Source organism: Ailuropoda melanoleuca, chromosome 12 (genome assembly GCF_002007445.2).
Source record: "Ailuropoda melanoleuca isolate Jingjing chromosome 12, ASM200744v2, whole genome shotgun sequence".
Taxonomy (NCBI): Eukaryota; Metazoa; Chordata; class Mammalia; order Carnivora; family Ursidae; genus Ailuropoda; species Ailuropoda melanoleuca.
Window position 1 is genome coordinate 36,415,382 of NC_048229.1, and position 21,157 is coordinate 36,436,538.

The following is a 21,157-nucleotide window of genomic DNA, read 5'->3' on the forward strand; positions in this document are numbered from 1 at the left end:
GCGCGCCCCTCGGCCTTCTCACGCGCGGGGCGGCCGGGCGGCCCCCCATCCTCAGCACCGGCCTCCCGGTCGGCCCCAGCCCTGCCCCCGCCCGCGCCGCTTCCCGGGGCCGCCGGCGGTGCCTCAGTGACGTGCTCGCCGCCGCCGCCGCCGCGGTGCCGCCTGGGAGTTGTAGTCTCTGGCTGCGCGGCCTCGAGGCTGTCCCCTAGCCCCCAGAGCCCCTCTGCCAGCCTTGGGCCGCAGTGGGGACCCCGCGGGGCCGAAGGAATCCTCCCGGGGAGATAAGTCTGGCCTCGGACCCTGGGACCAGGTGAGCCGGACGCCTGGAAGAGGGACGGAGGAGGGGGCCAAGCGCTCCTCACAGACCCTGCGGGTCCGCGGCTCAAGGTGGGATTGACGGTGGCTGACTGGCGTCGCAAAGCGAAATATAGGAGCTGCCCCAGTGGCTGTTACTGCCTCCAGCCTCTAACGCGGCTGGGACAAGGTCCCCTTGGCTGGCCGGCCCCTCGGGGTCCCGACCCGAGGTGCACGCCGGGAAGTGTAGTCCGTTCTCGGATCCGCGCGGCTGGAGGCGGCCCCAAACGCTAGCAGCCGGTTGGTGGCTCTTGCAAGCTCGGGGGTCCGGCTGATGGCGAGGCCTCAGCGGGGAAGACCCGGCTGGCAGGACATGTTTACTGTCCGTGGGGAAATCACAGCCATGTCTTTCCCCACCAGCTCTAGGTTCTTCTGCCTCAGCAGTCAAACCTCGTAGCCTCGAGAATTCCCCACCTCCCAGAATAGGAACTTCAATTTATTGGAAGCTTAAATCCGCATCTTGTGCTAAGTGGTTTGAAAGCGTGGCATCATTAAATTCTCGCAAAAACCCATTTTACAGATGACGCATTGAGAAGCAAAGTCACTTGTCCGAGGCCACAGAGGTCTAAATGGCAAAGCAAGAATCAAAGGCGGATTTTTAAATTAAACATGATTTTTTAAAAACACCGCCTTCCCGTTTAAAGAATGAGGAAACTGAGTCCTGCAGAGGTTCGGTGACTGGCTCAAGATCTGTAAGTTTGTAAGCGGCAAAATTCTGGCCTTTTTCACATGGCTTCGCCTGAGTGGTCCGGAGGTCTGGAGGGAGGAGAGAAGAGAGGAACTATGATGGGGTCTGGTTCCCAAGCTCCAAAGAACTACCCCCAACCTTCACACACACACACCCCTCCCGGGCTCCTGGGAAGTTGTTCCACCCTGAGAGGGAAGTGGATACCTGATCTCTTGGCTACATGTCAGGGAAACTTAGGACCTTTTTGTTGGAAGATAGAGTCTCCGCTTATTCTGGCGGGTTCTGCCATGTCTGATAGATGCGTTCCTGAAAAAACTGGGAGTTACACAAAACAGTGTGCTAAAAATAACAAGGCTTTATAGGAAAAAGAAAACTAGGGACAGATGGTTCAAAACGTATGCAATTTTATAATCAGAGAGCTACAAAACCAATAAGTATTCTAATAGAAATACTAGCACAGTTAAATTTCCACGGATATTCGCGCTTAGCAACACCTTCAGTCCCTTTGCAATCTTTAAAGGCTGGGGCTCGTGCTTCCTTCTCAGAGATGCTGGTCTGGAGATATTAATTTCTAATGGAGACCATTTCCATCAAAATTAGAAATCTGATTTAGAGGTTGTCTTCATTAATCTGTCATTTTGATATGAGAAAATATCATTGTGGTTTCTTCATCTGCATTCGCATCTTGGCTACATACCATAACATTGCAGCAAGGATTATGGTCTTTGAAACCAACAAAAGGAGCCACTGTGGAGCTAAAGGAAGAGACTTCTGCAAATTTGCAGCTTTTTGTGTGTGAAGATCTTCTTTGATCACTTAAGGCTTCCCCTTTAACTGTGAAAAAGCTTGCCCCTGATTCAGAATATTAACTTCCTGGAGAAAGTTGCATATTATCCAACATGCTTGTGTTATGCGACATTGTTACTCTGTTTACCAATTGCTTATGGGTTGATTCAAATCAGAGAGAGTCAGGTGGGCAGCAGAACAGGTGGTTTCCAAGTGGCTGTCTAGACGTGGATGAGCAAGGGGACCTGGCTTGAGTCTAAACATGATGGGGTCCTGTGGGGGGGATGGGTAGTGGGACGGAACTTGTCAATTCCATAACAAATGCTTTGGATTTTGATTGGAATTGTAATGAATAAGTTATTAATTTGGGGAGAATTTATGATTTTGTTGTCTTGAGTCTTCCATCTTGGACACAGGTATAATTTTCTCCTGGAATACCTTGTACATGCTATCTCTGGTTCTTTCACTGGGAGTTTACTGTTTTTACTTATTTATTTATGACTTGGAGTTGTTCTTCTGATCAGTTACTGCTGTTGTGTTTTTTATTGCTTATCTTGGATCTGGCTACCTTGTTGAACTCGCTCTTACCTGTTTTAAGTCTCCATGCTTTCCTGGCTTGATGATCCTGTTGAAGTAACAAAATGACAGTTTAGACTTTCCAATCTTTTTAACTCATTGCTCACCCCTTCCCCTTTGGCTGAGAGTTCCAATACAATGTTACGGATAGTGGTGATAAAGAACAGTCCTTATCTTGTGCCAGACTTTTAATAATATTTATTTATTTATTTTAAAGGTTTTATTTATTATTTATTCGATAGAGACAGCCAGCGAGAGAGGGAACACAAGCAGGGGGAGTGGGAGAGGAAGAAGCAGTCTCATAGCGGAGGAGTGATGTGGGGCTCGATCCCATAACGCCAGGATCACGCCCTGAGCTGAAGGCAGACGCTTAACCTCTGTGCCACCCAGGCGCCCCCAGACTTTTAATAATATTTAATTTAGGTGGTTTTGCATTTGTTTTCAGAATGGGATTGGCACGGGGTTTTCTTGTGCTATCCTCGCCCAGTGTTGACATTAGGGAAATGATAGCTCTGTTCCATGATTTGGGGGAACCGTCTACCTTATTCTGCAACCTGGAATGGCTTGTGGTACAGTGGAGTTATTTGCTCTTTGAACATTTGGTGGAACTTGACTATAAAGTCATCCATGCATGGTGCCTTTTTGGTAGGTCTTTGTAATGTCAACTTCTGTGGATGTTGGTTTATTTACACTTATTACTTTCTCCTGGATTAGATTTTTATAATTTATATCTGCCTAGAACAACCTCTATTTTATGTAGGATTTCAGATTCATTGGCGTAATTTTATACATTTTTTTATGATTCATTTGCATCTGAAGTTATATTTCCTTTGGTTTTCCTGATATTTATTTGTTCCTTCTCTTGTTTTTCTGGACCAAATGTTATAGTTTTATCAGTCTTTAAAAAACCCCAGCTTTTTGTTTACTGATAATCTCTCCTACTTATTTTGTGTGTGGGGGGGGGATTTTATTTCACTTATTTCTGCTTTGTTGGCTCATTCTCCACCACCCTCATTTAATGTTTATTTTGTTATTCTGTGTACTCCAGGTTTTGATTTGTGGTGCTTTCTTTGTCATTCAGTTCCCCAAAAAGGTAATGTCGATTAACCCCCAAATTTTTTAGAAATCTGTCTTTGAATATCTACATACCTGGAGTTTTCCTTGATTATCTTTTTGTAGTTGATTGCTGATTTTATTCAATAACATGTTCTGAATGATATAAATTCTTAGGAATGTGCTGAGATTTCCCTTTTGACCTAGTATGTGGGGGTTTTGTTTTGTTTTGGAAATGTTCTGTATGTTTTTAAAGGATGTTCCTTCTGATTGTTGGGATCAGGGATCTGACTATACAGGTTTATCAGTTCTCTAATTCTTATCCACTATATCCTTACTTTTTTTTTCTGTTTTATCTGTTGGCTTCTGGAAGGTATAATAAACTCTCCCATTATTAGTGACGTTATGTCCATTTCTCCATTTAGCTGTATCAGTTTTTGCTTTATATATTTTGAAGTTATATTGTTAGGCGCATGAGGATTTATGATATTAGCATGAAATCAGTGAATTATTCCTTTCATCAGTATGAAATATCCTTTGTCGTTCTTCCTTATAATTTTTGCTTGTATTGCTTCCTTTTCTTAACATTTCTCATTTGCTCGTTTTTTTTCTTTTTCTGAGAACTGATTTTACCATACTGTTTTATTTCTGACACATTATTAGCAGTAACTTGTGTAAAGCTATTTTTTAAAGCATTTTATTTATGTATTTGACAGTGAGAGACACAGCCAGTGAGAGAGGGAACACAAGCAGGGGGAGTGGGAGAGGAAGAAGCAGGCTCCCAGCAGAGCAGGGAGCCCAATGCAGGGCTTGATCCCAGGACCCTGGGATCAGGCCCTGAGCCAAAGGCAGATGCTTAACGACTGAGCCACCCAGGTGCCCCTACATACTGAGTTATACCAACTGGAGGTGCAGGATAATTCCAAATTCCACATGTCTTCACTGACACTAGTTCCTTTCTGAGCTTCTATTTTATTTATTTTTTATTTTTTTATTTATTTTTATTTTTTTTTAAAGATTTTATTTATTTATTCGACAGAGATAGAGACAGCCAGCAAGAGAGGGAACACAAGCAGGGGGAGTGGGAGAGGAAGAAGCAGGCTCACAGCAGAAGAGCCTGATGTGGGGCTCGATCCCATAACGCTGGGATCACGCCCTGAGCCTAAGGCAGACGCTTAACCGCTGTGCCACCCAGGTGCCCCTATTTTTTATTTTTTAAATTGTATTTTACTTTATTTGTTTTCCTCTCTGAGTTTCTAAATTTGGCTACTCTGATAGATTTAAACTAACATATTGTCATTTCCTAACTGATTATGAATGAGGTTGAATATCTCTTCAGACTTGTTAGCCATTTGGATTTTCTTTTGTGTTAGTTGTCTATTTTATTTTTTGCCCATTTTTTCTATTGTTTTTCCATTCTTAAAAATTTGCAGGATTTTGTTTATTCTGTAAATTAATCACTTTTTTTGGGAAGCCAAAAATATCTTCTCCCAGTTTTTCACTCATTAGTTAACTTTTTCAGTTATGTCTTTGTTTGGAAGAAAACTTTAATTTTAATATGTCACATTCATCTCATTTTCACTATATTGTTTATGGTTTTCTAGGCTTAAAAATCTTTATTCACTCCAAAGTCATAAAGATAGTCTACATTTTTCTACTAGCTGTTATGGGTTGAATTATTTGCACCTCTCCTTCCCCAAAATACATTGAAATCCTAAACCTCAGTACTCTAGAATGTGATCTAATTTGGAAATAGGGTAGTTGCCGATTACTTAAATTAAGATGAGGTAGGGGCCTGCCCTACTCCAGTGTGACTGGCGCCTTATAAGATGACAGCCATTAGAAGACAGGCACACACAGGGAGAAAGGCAGAAATTGGCATTATGTAGCTGCCACCCAAGGAACCCCAGAGATTGTCAGCACATCGCCAAAAGCTAGAAGAGGCAAAGAAAGATTCGCCGTAGGTTTCGGAGGGAGCATGGCCCTACTGACCCTTGATTTTAAACTTCTAGCCTCCAAAACTGGGACACGATACATTTCTGTTATGTTAAACCACCCAGTTTCTGGTATTTTGTGCTGGCAGCTCTGGGAAAGTAATAAGCTAGCTTTACAGATTTATCTTTTCTTTCTTTCTTTCTTTCTTTCTTTCTTTCTTTCTTTCTTTCTTTCTTTCAGATTTATTTATTTATTTATTTATTTATTTGAGAGAGAGAGTGTGAGCAAGCACAAGCACAAGTGGGGGAGAGGGGCACAGGGAGAAGCAGACTCCCCACTGAACAGGGAACCCCAATGGTGTGGGGCTCTATCCCAGGACCCCGGGATCATGACCTGAGCCACCCAGGCACCCTTATAGATTTATCTTTAATAATAGGCCTCTAATCCATTTACTTGAACTTTGTATTATAGTGAGCGGTAGGGAACCCACTTTTCTTGTAAGGAGCCAGCTTCCCCAGTATCCATTAGCAATCGTCTCTTCCTTTCTGATTGGGATGCTTACTTTGAAATATTGCAAGTTATTTTAGGTACACGTGTCTATTTCTGGCCTCTCCATTCTGTTCCTTTAATCAGTTTGTCTGTTCATGTGCCATATCACCTTTGTTTTCTTTTGTGAACTCTGGCTTGTTAGTATATCTTATGTGACTCAGGAAATCCCTGCCTGTGCCCCCCTTTGGTCATTCTTTTTTTTTTTTTAAGATTTTATTTATTCATTTGTCAGAGAGAGAGAGCACAAGCAGGGGGAGAAGCAGGCAGAGGGAGCAGCAGGCACCCCGCTGAGCAAGGACCCCCCCCCTGCCCCCGCTCCCACTGCAGGACTGGATCCCAGGACCCCAGGATCATGACCCCAGCGGAAGGCAGACGCTTAACCAGCCAGGCGCCCTCATGCCTTTTTAACTTTTATTACTATTCTGAGTAGAATCTTATTTTTCTTTGTTAGAGTTTTTAGTTGTTCACTATTGGTATAGAGGAATGCTATTCATTTTTCCAATTTGATCTTTTATTTGGTCACTTTGCTGAATCTCTTATTAGTTTTAACAGTTTGGAGTTTCTATACGGAATGCCAAATCACGTCCAAATGACAATTTTGTTTTTCTTCCTCCCTCTCCATATATACGTATTTATATACAGATTTATAATGACTGTATTTATATCCATAGTAATATTTATAATGACTTGTTGCAATGGCCAAGACCCCCAGGAGTGAATAGTGGTGGTGATGGAGGCCAGCTGTGTCCGTTTTACTGGTCTTAAAGGGAGTGAGCTTAAGGTTCGATATCAAGTGTGAGGTTTGTGATAGATTAGTCTTTATCAAGTTATGGAAGTTCCTTTCTATTCCTCATTTTCTGGGAGCTTTTATCATAAATAGATGTTGAATTATATCAAAATTTTTTAAAATTGTCGCCTGTGGAGGCGACCATGTGACTTTATTCCATAATATATATACTTTATTGCATAATATAGTGCATTACGTTGTTAACTTTTGATGTTTATTAAAACTACTCAGTGCCATTTTATTTTTAACACATGGTTTTTGCTTATCTAATATCTCATTTAGGAATTATATATGCATTTAGAAACTAAAATGGGCCTCTAATATTCTTTTCCCAAATTGTTCTTATTCAGTTGAGGAATCAAGGATGTACTAGCTTCATGAAATGAATTTCTCCCCCTGCCCCGTAATAATTTGCATAGAGCAGGTATTATTTATTCTCTGAAAGTTTTGTAGAAACCCCCGGTAAATCTTTTGGGGCTGCTTTTAATTAAAATTTCTGGTTCTTTCATGGTTATTAGTCCATTCAAAGCCTACTGTGTCTTCTTGTTGTAATATTGACATTTCTATTCTTATGGGAATCTGTCCATTTTGTCAACATTTTAAAATGTATTGTTTAGGGGGCGCCTGGGTGGCTCAGTTGTTAAGCATTTGCCTTCGGCTCAGGGCGTGATCCTGGAGTTCTGGGATCGAGCCCCACATCAGGCTCTTCCGCTGGGAGCCTGCTTCTTCCTCTCCCACTCCCCCTGCTTGTGTTCCCTCTCTAGCTGGCTGTCTCTATCTCTGTCAAATAAATAAAATCTTTAAAAAATAAAATAAAATAAAATAAAATGTATTGTTTAGGGGCATCTGGGTGGGTCAGTTGGTTAAGCGTCTGACTCTTGATTTCGGCTTAGGTCACGATCTTAGGATTGTGAAATCAAGCCCCCCATTGGGCTCCATGCTGGGTGTGGAGCCTGCTTAAGATTCTCTCTCTTCCTCTACCTCTGCCCCTCCCCGCCCCCACTTGTGCACACTCTGTCTCTCTTAAAAAAAAATGTATTGGTTAATAGAGTTTCAATTTTTGTTTTATTATTCTAAAAATATTTATATCTGTAGTTCTTTCTCCCTTTTCACTATGAATTATGTTTTTATTTGGCATCTTTTTTCTCTCCATCAGCTTTGCCTGGAACAGTTCAAATAGCCCACTTTTGGGTTTTTGTTAATTTTCTCTGGTTTTTCTACTGTATTTCTGCCTGAAAATGTTTTTCTTTTTGTTTTTTTTTTAATTTTCTCTATTGTTTCATATGTAATTCATTTTTTTAAGATTTATTTATTTATTTGAGAGAGAGAGAGAGAGTGAGAGAGAGAGTGCACACGAGTGAGGGGGAGGGACAGAGGGAGAAGCAGACTCCCCGCTGAGCAGGGAGCCCAACACAGGGCCTGATCCCAGAACCCCAGGACCATGACCCGAGATGAAGGCAGACTCTTAACTGACTGAGCCACCCAGGTGTCCCCTCATATACAATTTCTTAAGCTAAGGCTTTCTTCACTGGTTTTCAATGTTCTTTGATAACAATGTTGAAAGGTAGAATTACCCTTGAAACACTGCTTTTGGTTGGTCATGCTTTTACTGCCATCCAGTTATAAGGATTTCTTTCTCTGATGTTTTATTTTTTAAACTCGAGAGTTATTTGTATTCTATTGTTTAAGTTTTGGGGGCTCCTATATTTTTGCTTTTTAGAGCTGCCTGCACTAGAGTTTGGACTGAGGTATAACAAAGAGAGTCGAGAACAGAATGCCTCCAAAGACATATATTTCACAAAAAAGCCCCAGATCGGGTAGGTGGCCCCACCTCATAGTCCCACCTTTGCTATTGCCCTGCTCTGAGCATCATCCGGACTCACATGGCTGAAGCCATCCCCCCGTCACCAAATTCACATCCTAGTGTGTGAGAAGACAGAACTCGCAGTATGGAGCCATTAGCTTCCTTTCAGGGACACAACCCAGAAGACACCCACCTTCCTTCTGCTCATATCCAATTGGCCAAAATTTAGTCATATGGCTCCAGGAGGCAAAGTGCATCAACTGGGGTTTGGTCAGAAAAACAGAAATTGAACCAGTAACGTGAACAGTCTATAAGCCAAGGAGAGAGGCCTCAGCAGAGACCAAACCTGCCAGCACTTCCATCTTGGATGCGTCGCCTCCAGAACCGTGAGAACATTAATTTCTGTCGTTGTTTGAGCCACTCGGCCTGTGGCACTTTGTCACGGCAGCCCAGTGAACGAATACCGTCTCCGGTGCTATACTTTCAGACACAGTGTTCGTCCTGGAAGGAGGAACTGGGCCTTGACACAGGAGCCTTTCCAAAGCTGTTCACATCACACCCATAGCACAGCCCGGTTTGGCAGCCAGACTGAACAAGCCCAGGCCTGGGACGTGTCTCATGGATGCGTCAGGATGTTTCTTTCTTCAGGGTGTCATTCACATCCTTCTGCTCAGGAATGAATCTGAGGACAGGCAACATCTTGGTGAGGCTCCGGACTCTTCCAGCTGCCTTGGCAAGGAGGACCTGTGGGATGCACTGGGAAGGACTGGGGGAGAGGTGAGAACAGCAGGGGTGAGGATGAGGGAAGAGAGAAAGAAGCCCCCTCTCAGTCATGGAACCAGATTTCTTTCAGTGGGTGTGGGGGAGGAAGGCACTTTATGAGGTCTAGAAACACGCAGAGGGAAATGCAGGAAGGGAACGGTGTCTGGAGAATTCAGGACAAGGAATCCAGAGATGGCGCAAATGTCCCGCCTCTTCTGTCTCTCTCGATTAAGTCAGGAGGCTAATTTCCTCATAGCTAATTGCATCTGTTAACGTTGATTATTTCCTTCCCTCGGTCTCTATGTATGACAAATTCATTGTGTCACTGAAAAAATATTTACTGAGCGTGAGCACTGTACTGCCACAGAGCAGTGGTGCAGACAGCACCTGCCTTCATGCTGCTCCAGTCTGGGTGGGCAGGAGGCGCACTAAACAAGCGCCACAGGGAGTGTTGAGTGTTTCACAGGCGCCAATAGGGGGCGCTGCAGGAGCACTCCCACAGAAAGAATACTGGCTCTGAAGGCCTTTGAGGAAGTTGAGACCTGAGAGATGAACGGGGTGGGGGGGGGTGGTGGTGGAGAGAGTTCCAGGCAAAGAGAACTGTGTTGTGAAAACCCTAAAACAATTAAAGCGTCAGTGCATGGCACTGAAGAAGCCCAGGGCTGGACTGTGGAGTGACCAGGACGGGAGCCTGCTGGGAAGAGCTTTCTAGGAAAAGGTAAGGGTTTTAGACTCCCCAAAGGCCAGTGGGAAACTATGGATTTAAGCAGCATGACTGGATTTGGACCCTGTTTGTTGGTGAGATGGTGGACTAATTGCGCAGCAAGCCGCTGTAGTAGAAGTTCAGGCAAGAAATGATGGTGGCTTGGAGAAGGGTAACTTCTGTGGGGACTGAGAGAAGTGAGAGAACTTCTGGAACATTCTAAAGGATCTGATGGGGGTCAAGGAGAGGGAAGAACTTCTGGAACATTCTAAAGGATCTGATGGGGGTCAAGGAGAGGGAAGAACTTCTGGAACATTCTAAAGGATCTGATGGGGGTCAAGGAGAGGGAAGAACTTCTGGAACATTCTAAAGGATCTGATGGGGGTCAAGGAGAGGAGAGAACTTCTGGAACATTCTAAAGGATCTGATGGGGGTCAAGGAGAGGGAAGAACTTCTGGAACATTCTAAAGGATCTGATGGGGGTCAAGGAGAGGGAAGAACTTCTGGAACATTCTAAAGGATCTGATGGGGGTCAAGGAGAGGGAAGAACTTCTGGAACATTCTAAAGGATCTGATGGGGGTCAAGGAGAGGGAAGAACTTCTGGAACATTCTAAAGGATCTGATGGGGGTCAAGGAGAGGGAAGAACTTCTGGAACATTCTAAAGGATCTGATGGGGGTCAAGGAGAGGGAAGAACTTCTGGAACATTCTAAAGGATCTGATGGGGGTCAAGGAGAGGGAAGAACTTCTGGAACATTCTAAAGGATCTGATGGGGGTCAAGGAGAGGGAAGAACTTCTGGAACATTCTAAAGGATCTGATGGGGGTCAAGGAGAGGGAAGAACTTCTGGAACATTCTAAAGGATCTGATGGGGGTCAAGGAGAGGGAAGAACTTCTGGAACATTCTAAAGGATCTGATGGGGGTCAAGGAGAGGGAAGAACTTCTGGAACATTCTAAAGGATCTGATGGGGGTCAAGGAGAGGGAAGAACTTCTGGAACATTCTAAAGGATCTGATGGGGGTCAAGGAGAGGGAAGAACTTCTGGAACATTCTAAAGGATCTGATAGGGGGTCAAGGAGAGGGAAGAGCTAAGTGTGACTCAGATTTCTCAGGGGACTGTGAAGAGCTGGAAGACAAGAGGGTCTAGACATCACTCTACAAGGTCTGTCAAGGGGAAGCAAGATTTTTTTTTTTTAATAGAAGTATGGGGCTGCCAGGATGGCTCAGTCAGTCAAGCATCTGACTTTGGCTCAGGTCATGATCTCAAGGTCCTGGGATCGAGCCCCACGTTGGGCTCTGCTCAGCAGCCAGTCTGCTTTTCCCTCTCCCTCTGCCTCTCCACCCGCTCATGCACAATGCTCTCTCTCTCTCTCTCAAATAAATAAATAAAATCTTCAAAAATAGAAGTATGGAGAAGGATTAACAATATCTGGAAACACCACTGGGCTGCCAATATGATAACACATTGTATTATTGTTCACAATATTTGCTGTCTCTCCTGAAGGATACCCAGTGGATATCAGGCTTGGCCATATGACTCATTTTAGCCAATGAAATGTGAACACAAGTGACATGCATCTTTTCAGAGTGGAAGATTCAAGAGCCAGCTCATGGTGGTCCATGTGTCTTTTCTGCCAGGGGATTGGCAATGTTTCAGAGGTTGCCCGTGAATGAAGAGACCGGGTCCATGGGCGAAGGTGTGGAGCAGAGCCCAGCCACCCCGCGTTGGACAAGGGGACACGAGTGAGTCTCTACCATCATGTGTGTGAACCACTGGGGTTTGGGCTCATTTGTTTCTGCGGCATATGGTGACCGCCCCTCTCTTCTTCTAGATGTTGAGCTGTTTGGTGAGTTGGGGGAGTGGAGAGCCTTCAGTTAGGATTGTGGGGATATCTCCAGGGAAAGAGCTGGGTTTAGTTAGGGTTAAAGTCAGAGGGAATATTCAGGGAGTGGTTTTCAGGGGTCACTGTGGAAGAGTTCGGGAAGGATGGAGGGAGGCAGGAGACGGGCAGTGCAAAAGACAACACAGAGAACGATGGAGATGAGAGAGGGAAGCCGGGATGACGAAAGGGGACTGTACTGGGGGATTCCCAAGGAAAGCAAAGATGGGAACCGTGATGAATTTGGTCATGCCACTCCTGGGAGGGCGATGGGCTCTGAGGCTCAGACGCTCATAGTGCTATGAAAACAGCCCCTCAGTCCCTCCCGCATCTCATGATGAGACTCATCTGGCCTGAGTTGTTCATTGCTCTACCCTGAATGCCAGCTATCTGTGGATGAATGAATTAACGAAATGTATGGACCCGTGCTATCAGTCAAATCTCTTCCATCAGCAGAGGGTGCCTCTCAGCGGTCTGTAGACCAAGGCTGACTCTCGGCTCATATTTAGTGACCATGAGCAAGTTACCCAACCTCTCTGACCTTGGTTGCCGTAGCTCTAAAATGGGATAATAGTTCTCTAACTCCTGGGGCTGTTCTCAGAACTAAATGAGATGCTGGACAGCCATCCAGATTTTTGGCAATTCTTTTGTCCTAATTTTAGTAATGACATCTATGCTGGCACCCAGTGCAGACAAATATGTCACTCCTCTCCACTAGAATGCCACCCGTTTCCCTCCCCCCAAGCTTTCTGCCCCCAGCCTTAGCAGAGAGGAAAAGCAACTTGTCCGAAGACCCTCTAGGCATATTGAAGACCCAACCCAGGGCTTTTTCTACTATACCTGAACAAATCACCACAGTCTTAGAGGCTTAAAACAACACAAATTTATTATCTTCTAGTTCAAGAAGTCAGAAATCTGAAATGCGTCTCTGGGCTAAAACCAAGGTGTCACAGGGCTGCATTCCTTCTGGAAATTTGAGGGGAGAATCCATTTCTTGCCTTTTCTAGCTTCTGGAAGCCACCTGTATTCCTCGGCTTGTGGTCCCTTCCTCCATCCTCAGAGCTAGCAGTGGCACCACCTCCACATCCCCTTCTGACCCTCCTGCCTCCCTCTTTCACTAATGAGGACCCTGGTGGTTACATTGGGTCCACTTGGCTAATCCAGGATAATCTGCTCAACTCAAAATCCTTAATCCTTCATCACATCTGCAAGCTTCCTTTTGCCAGGAAAGATAATACCTTGGCAGGTTCCAGGGATTTGGACATGGGCATTGGGGGGGGCATAATTTTGCCTACCACAGAGGGCAAGTTGGAAATTGGCTCTCAGGCCTCAGAGACTCTTTTTTTTTTTTTTTAAAGATTTTATTTATTTATTCAACAGAGATAGAGACAGCCAGAGAGAGAGGGAACACAAGCAGGGGGAGTGGGAGAGGAAGAAGCAGGCTCATAGCAGAGGAGCCTGATGTGGGGCTCGATCCCACAACGCTGGGATCACGCCCTGAGCCGAAGGCAGACGCTTAACCGCTGTGCCACCCAGGCGCCCCTACTCAGAGACTCTTTACATCCCTCCCAGTCTCCCCAGCTGTGTGCTAATCTCATTTTTCTTTCCTTCTTTTTCCCATTTATTTCTGGCCCTACAACTCATTTTTTTTTAAAGATTTTATTTATTTACTTGAGAGAGAGAACACAAGCAGGGGGAGAGGGAGAGACAGAGAATCTCAAGCAGACTCCTCACCGAGCATGGGACCCAATGCGAAGCTCGATCCCACAACCCATGACAGCATGACCTGAGCTGAAACCAAGAGCCAGACTCTCATTCCACTGAGCCACCCAGGTGCCCCTACAGCTCAGTTTAAAACAGATATCATCAGCTAGAGGCATTTGCTCCAAATCCCCTAATCCTTATGAATGGTGGTCCCGGTTAAGGTCCCCTTTGATTCTGTCCACCTGAATGAGCTTGATCAGACAGGGTCTTTGGGTGGACCCTCGTCTAGGAGAGCACAGTCCAAGAGAAATTGAATGTGAGCCACCAACGTGAGTCACATATGTAATTTTGAAATCTCTAGGAATCTCATAAAAAAAAGTGAAAAGAAATAAGCGGAATTAATTTCAGTAATATACTTTTTATTTAATCAAATATAACGAAAATACCATTTCAGATGCACCCAATATAAAACTTTTTAATGAGATAGTTTATATTAAGCCTTTGAAATCTGGTGTGTATTTTATACTGCAGCACATCTCAGTTCAGACTGGCCAACTGTGCCAGTAGCTACCATGTTGGATGGTAAGGGCTTAGAACAAAAGCTTTGCAAGGGTCCCGGGGCCTAGAGTACAATAGGGCCTTTAGATCTGTTGAATGCAAGAGCTAAAGGCTTAGGTTCTTTTCCGTATTCCTGGACAGCTGACCCCCGGAAGGAAGGAAGCCTAAAGAGGCGGGTCCCTTGTATCTGATTTGCATAACCCCTCCCAGGCATTTATAATTCAAGCAGTTTCTCTCTGCTGGTTCACACTGGGTCTACTCCTACCCGGACAACCTTGAAAAATGCACTGTGGAGCTGTGCTCTGTGCTTAGTCCTACCTGGAAGGTAAGGGACAGAAAGGGAACGCTCCATGGAGCCAATCCCCTGGGGACCTCTGGGGGTGGGTGGGCCAAAAAGAATGTCCCCAGGGGCGCCTGCGTGGCACAGCAGTTAAGCGTCTGCCTTCGGCTCAGGGCGTGATCCCGGCGTTATAGGATCGAGCCCCACATCAGGCTCCTCCGCTATGAGCCTGCTTCTTCCTCTCCCACTCCCCCTGCCTGTGTTCCCTCTCTCGCTGGCTATGTCTATCTCTGTCAAATAAATAAATAAATAAATAAATAAATCTTAAAAAAAAAAAAAAAAAAGAATGTCCCCAAACATATCTTCCCCAAGACCTTCGTGATCTGGTTCTGGTCCCTATTCACCTCCTGCCTTATCACCTTGTTAGGGACTGAACTGTGTCTACCCCCTCCCCCCAAATCTGTGTGTTGATGGCCTAACCCCCAAGGTGACTGAATTTGGAGATGGGGCCTTTAGGGAGGTAATTAAGGTTAAATGAGGCCATAATGGTGGAGCCCTAATCCCATGGGACTGGTGTCCTTGTAAGAAGAGGAAGAGACACCAAGGACGCGCACACACCCGGAAAAGGCCATGTGAGGACACAGGGAAGCCAGCTGCAAGCCAAGAAGAGAGGCCTTAGGAGAAACCGGCCTCGTGGACACTTGATCTTGGATTTCCGGCCTCCATAATGGTGGGACAGTAAATGTCTGTTGGCTAAGCCCCCTTTCCCCCCCACCCCCCCACCTCCATCTGTGGTGTTCTGTTATGGCAACAGCCACAGCCAACCAATAACACAAGCCCCTGCTCTTGCCCATCCTCAGTGCTGTCCTCGATCTATGCACTTGTCCTTCAGCAAGTTAAACACACAGTTGCCACTTTGTTCAGCAATTCCGTTGTGAAGTAAACGCCTAAACGCCCAAGAGATCTGAACACACGTTCACACAAAAACCCGAACACGAACGTTCACAGCAGCATTGTTTGTAGTGGTCAGAAAGTGGAAACGGGCGCCTGGGTGCCTCAGTCGGCTAAGAGTCCAACGCTTGATTTCGGCTCAGGTCAGGATCTCAGGGTCGTGAGATCGAGCCCTGCATCGGGCTCCACGCCCAGCATGAGATTCTCTTGAGATTCTCTCTCTCCCTCTGCCCTCCTGCCCACCCCTTAAAAAAAAAAATGAAAACAACCTAAATGTTCATCAGCTGATGAATGGATAAACAAAATGTGGTCTAAAATGAAATATTATTCAGCCATGAAAAGGAATGAAATTCTGAGACATGCTATCACATGGCTGAACCTTGACAACATTATGCTTGCTGAACGAAATTAGACCTAAAAAGACAAATATTGTTATTCTATTTACATGAAATGTCCAGAAAAGGAAGATCCGTAGAGACAGAAAGTGGATTCGTGGCTGCCAGGGAATGAGGGAAGAGGGGACCGGGGAGTGACTGCTAGTGGGGATGGGGTTTCTTTTTGGGGTGACGAAAATATTCTGGTCATGGGGTGCAGCACACTGAGAATGTGCTGAAAACCACTGACTTATACCTTGAAAACGCTGAATTTGATGGCATGCCCGTGACATCTCAGTGTTAAGAACCACATGCTGCCATATTGGATTTCCTTCAGCTCCCTGATTCTGCTGTATCACGTCACCTCTGAACCTGCATGTGCAGTTCATTCTACTCATCACCACCTCCCTCTCCCCCTACTGGTAAAATTCAGGCTCTACAGCATCCAGGAAGAGAGGGCTTTGCAGGTGAGAGTTGTCATACTGTCTGCATTGACTTTAAGATGCTTCCATGCATGCTGAGGAGCAGAGCTGAGGTTGAGGATGGGCAGGGTGGGCGGTGGGGTGGGGAATTGTTTTCATTATAAACCCAACGTAGATCTATTCTTTATTTTATTTTATTCATTTTTATTATTTTTTTAAAGATTTTATTTTTAAGTAATCTCCATACCCAACGTGGGGCTCGAACCCACAACCCCGCGGTCAAGAGTCACACACTCTTTTGACTGAGCCAGCTGGGCGCCCCTCTATTTTTTATTTTAAAAGAAAGAAGAGTATTGCCAAGATGGTTATTAAAAATCTGAAGAATGGGGCGCCTGGGTGGCAAAGCGGTTGCGCGTCTGCCTTCGGCTCAGGCCGTGATCCCGGCGTTATGGGATCGAGCCCCACATCAGGCTCCTCTGCTATGAGCCTGCTTCTTCCTCTCCCACTCTCCCTGCTTGTGTTCCCTCTCTCTCTGGCTGTCTCTATCTCTGTCAAGTAAATAAATAAAATATTTTAAAAAAAAATCTGAAGAAAAAAAAAGACACCTGGGACAGAGTGATGGCTGTGTGGGTGTTCTGTTTGGATCTACACTGCATGTGGGATTGTTATCCTTTGAAAGACCCTAATCACAGGGCCACACTCCCGAGGTGGCTACTAGGGGCATTTAATGATTTTTCCCGGCAGGCAACACAGAGGGTCTTTTTTTTTTTTTATAAAGATTTTTATTTATTTATTTGACAGAGAGAGAGAGCCAGCGAGAGAGGGAACACAAGCAGGGGGAGTGGGAGAGGAAGAAGCAGAGCAGGGAGCCCGATGAGGGGCTCGACCCCAGGACTCCGAGATCACGCCCTGAGCCAAAAGCAGACGCTTAACGACTGAGCCACCCAGGCGCCCAAACACAGAGGGTCTTTGAACTAGCATAACAGATCTTAGACTTGCTTTCACTTTAGTAAGATGAGTGATAGTCAAGATGTAGACTGAGTAGACACACTGAAGAGGCTCCAGTCCCGTGAGTCCAAGAGCCTCTACTCTTGGCTCCATAGCCTTGGAGTTTTGGGACCCTGCGCCCCCTGGTATGGGGGTTGCTGCCTTCTGATTGTGATGAGACTTCCTGACCTATGGCTACCGTACGGTTTCATCTGTTTCCAGAGAACCTTTCATACAACAACGTGCCTCACATGGCAGAAACTGGGCCTCACCGATTGTATGGGGGAGGCTGTATGGCTGCTGTATTGTGGGTCTGCCAATCAGTGTTATATAGTGACAGCACTCAGACAAGCCTTGTTTTGAGGAGACATACTCCCTGGCAGTGAGTTGTGGGCTGGACACCTAGTGCTCTCAATAACGGGGTGACCGACATCTCCAATGACTGTGAATGGCCAAGCTGGCTGTGAGGGATGAATTTTGCCCTCCCCTACTTGGCCCCCCATGAATGTGTGGAAGCCAAACTCCCAGTACCTCAGCATGTGAAAGAGAGGTCTTTACAGAGGTATCAAGTTAGAATGAGGTCATGAGGGTGGCCCGAACTCAATAAGGCTGGTATCCTTATAAGAAGAGGAGATTTGGACACAGGCACGCATAGAGGGAAGAGGATGTGAGGAGGCAGGTAGGAGATTCTGGAACAGATCCTTCCCTCTCAGCCCTCAGAAGGAACCAGCCCTCCTAGCACTGTGTAAGCCTCCCAGTCTGTGGTCCTTTGTTACAACAGCCCCAGCAAACGAATACATAAACTAATTATGTGCATTTGCAGCAAGGTGTCACCTGCCAACTGTGGTCACTGGGTTGGTGACACTTCTGTCACCTAAGAACCGCTCTTTCTTCCTTAGTCCCCATCCTCGCTGTAGCAGGGTCTGACAGCAAGCTTCTCCTTTTATTACAAAGGCATTGTGGCCTCTGTGACTGCTAGGTCTCTGAGAGTTCTAGGCCACCCCCAAAGGCACCAGCGGAGCCACGGCCACAGTGTGGGACCTGCTGCACTGCGGGGGCAGGGCCCTGCCTCCACGCAGCCTTGCAGCCGCTGCTCGGGGGCATGGACGCAGGAGGCATCGCAAGTAGCAGGCCCCGGGCAGTTGGCTGGAAACCCAGAGGGGCTCTTCTGCTTTGCTGCTCCTTTGAGGGGCATTTGCTGTTAGGATACCCGAGGCCAGCACTTGACCCCGCTTAATTAGCTCTTTCCTGTGTGGTGTGCCCCCAAGGCCCAGGCAAGTTACTCTGGTTTTTCAAATGACTTCACAGCAAGAGTCAGAGAGATGGAGGGTGGTGTGGCTGAGCTGCTTTTACCTGGGTCCTTCTTTTGGAGAACATTTTCTTTTTTTCTGAGGGAGACACTAGAAGCAGCCAAGCTAGCTGGTCAGCGGGGTGCATTTTGGGGAGAAGACAGAGCTGCCCCAGAACAGCTAGGAGACAGAAGGAATCCAAAGCAAGGGACCTACTGGGCAAGAACTTGCTGTAGGTCAGATCACTGTTAATCACTGAACATATTACTGCTTTTAGTTCTTAAAACTATGAAGTGAGTACCACTGACCACACTTCAAAGTAAATCGCTCCAACAGTGAACATTTAAATTCTATCTAAAATCTCAAGCCGTGGGATGCCTGGGTGGCTCAGTCAGTTAAGCATCTGCCTTTGGCTCAGGTCATGATCTCAGGGTCCCAGGATCGAGCCCCACATTGGGCTCCCTGCTCAGTGGGGAGTCTGCTTCTCCCTCTCCTTCTGCCTCTCCCCCCTGCTTGTGCTCTCTCTCTCTCAAATAAATAAAATCTTTAAAAAAAATTCTCAAGCCCTATGCTTTGGATCTAATACGCATCACCTCATGAAATCCTCACTGGGATGGATGAGGTAGGAGCCATCATTACCCTCCCTGTTCTGTGGGAAAGGCAGGCAGGTCCCGGGCAGTTGGATCCTTTGCACAAGGCCACAGGTTGGGCAACTGCTGAGCACGGTGCTCTGACTTCGGAGCACCCACTCATACCCACCGCACTCCGCCTCCCGGTCAGCTGAGACTCGCATAACCATAAACTTGCTCGAGGTGAAATAGTCGCGATCTGGGGCTGCCTTGGAACTCATCAAAAGTGCTGTTGCATGCACTCAACAAATATTTGATAAGTGTCCACCCTAAGGAAAGATATTGTGACACCCCCCCTCCACAAGGAAAGATAACATGCAATCTGGAGACCAAAACCCACAATTACTGCCCAAAAGGAGGCTCGGCATAGTGGAAAGACAGTCATGCAGTTATAATCCTGCTCAATGGACGAAGGTGCCAAATCCTGTGGGATCCTCTAACGAACCTCGAGTTGGACTTGAAAGTCCTCACAAACGAATTTATGTTGGAGAAATACCAAACAAGACTGGTCAGAAATCACTTTTTTTTTAAAGTATTGCCGTAGAAAGAGAGAAGAAAAGCAAAATCACTCTTAACCACATGATCATACAAGAAACCTAATTAATAATAGCCTTTGAGTTTAAGAACAAGCTTAATAGGGGGGCGCCTGGGTGGCACAGCGGTTTAGCGTCTGCCTTCGGCTCAGGGCGTGATCCTGGCATTATGGGATCAAGCCCCACATCAGGCTCCTCCGCTGTGAGCCTGCTCCTTCCTCTCCCACTCCCCCTGCTTGTGTTCCCTCTCGCTGGCCATCTCTATCTCTGTCAAATAAATAAATAAAATCTAAAAAAAAAAAAAGAACAAGCTTAATAGGGGCACCTGGGTGGCTCAGTGGGAAGAGCAGGCAACTCTTGATCTTGGGGTTGTGAGTTCGAGCCCCATGTTGGGTATAAGAGATTACTAAAAAAGAAACAAGCTTAGTTAACTACTTTTGAATTTTTTATATCAGATATGATTTTATAAACCATTTCTAATTTTCAAACCAACCATTGCTGTTCATCTATAGAATTCATGTAAAAGTGTTTGGGGCCTTAAAAAGACTTCAGGTATAAATATCTTTAACAGGAAAGAAAAACTAGCAAGTTTCATTAGCACTGGGAGTCTTCTCATCTTTTTTCTCCTTGGGTGTTAGAAGCTCGAGAACAGTAAATACTGTCAAATTCAAAAATACATTTGCTTTGAGATTTCCTCTGGCCTTCAAATCCAGCTAATGCTTTATCGATTGAAAACTAATTTCTGTTCTTAAAGGGGGAAGCACATCTTCGATCTATTGTTTTTCTCTAGAAAGGGGGTTCCTGTGTTTCTCACCCAGATGCGGGAATAGTCTATTCGAAGCATAGCAACTTGGGAATATGATTTGCTTTAGGAAATTAAGATTTATATATTTCTGGAACATAAAGTTCAGGAGGGGGGACGAGGCTAGGCTGTAACTGCAAATAACTTAGTTTTTTGTTTTTGATTAAAAAAAATAACTTCAAAGAGCCTTTTATGCTGCATTAAAAAGATAGATTTCAGGGGCGCCTGGGTGGCTCAGTCCGTTAGGCATCCAGCTCTTGATTTCGACTCAGGTCATGATCTCAGGGTCATGAGATTGAGCCCTGCAGTGAGCTCTGCGCTCAGCGGGGAGTCTGCTTGGGATTCTTCCCTGCTCCATCTGCTCCTTCCCCCACACTCTCTAAATAAATAAATAAAATCTTCCAAAAAAGCTGGAATTCCACTGTAGTTGGCTGGTAGGCAGTAAAAAGGAAAAATTCTGTTACTTTGCCTACTCGTGGCCCTACTCTTGGTACTGGTCATCGAATGTGTGGAGGATTTTCCCACAGCTGGAAGTTCTCCAGTTCTCTGGAGACACTGAACACTTGACTGGATGTGTTATAATTCAATTTAATTCTGACTCAATCTATCTGGAGTCAGCACGAGACCTCACACGTTCAGGGCTCAGTCCCGCAAGACTGGCCCCTCCCCAGATGCCAATCGAAAGTTCTGGCTGTGCAGGTTACTTGCAACTTCCGTCTGACTTGGATACAAATTGCGGTTCCCGTGACC

At 45.7% G+C, this 21,157-nt stretch overlaps 1 long non-coding RNA gene across 3 annotated transcripts in view; it reads left to right on the top strand.

Annotated features, from left to right (window-relative positions):
• The first annotated feature begins 6 nt into the window (after positions 1–6).
• The window catches only part of LOC117795227, a 51,323-nt gene continuing 30,172 nt past the window's right edge, over positions 7–21,157 (top strand). For 2 of the 3 annotated variants that reach the window (XR_004619117.1, XR_004619116.1), the window contains exons 1-2: positions 7–310; positions 11,637–11,741. This is a non-coding gene — a long non-coding RNA (uncharacterized LOC117795227). Of the gene's footprint in view, positions 388–11,636; positions 11,742–21,157 lie in introns of all 3 variants that reach the window. The other variant, XR_004619118.1, reaches the window with a different exon arrangement.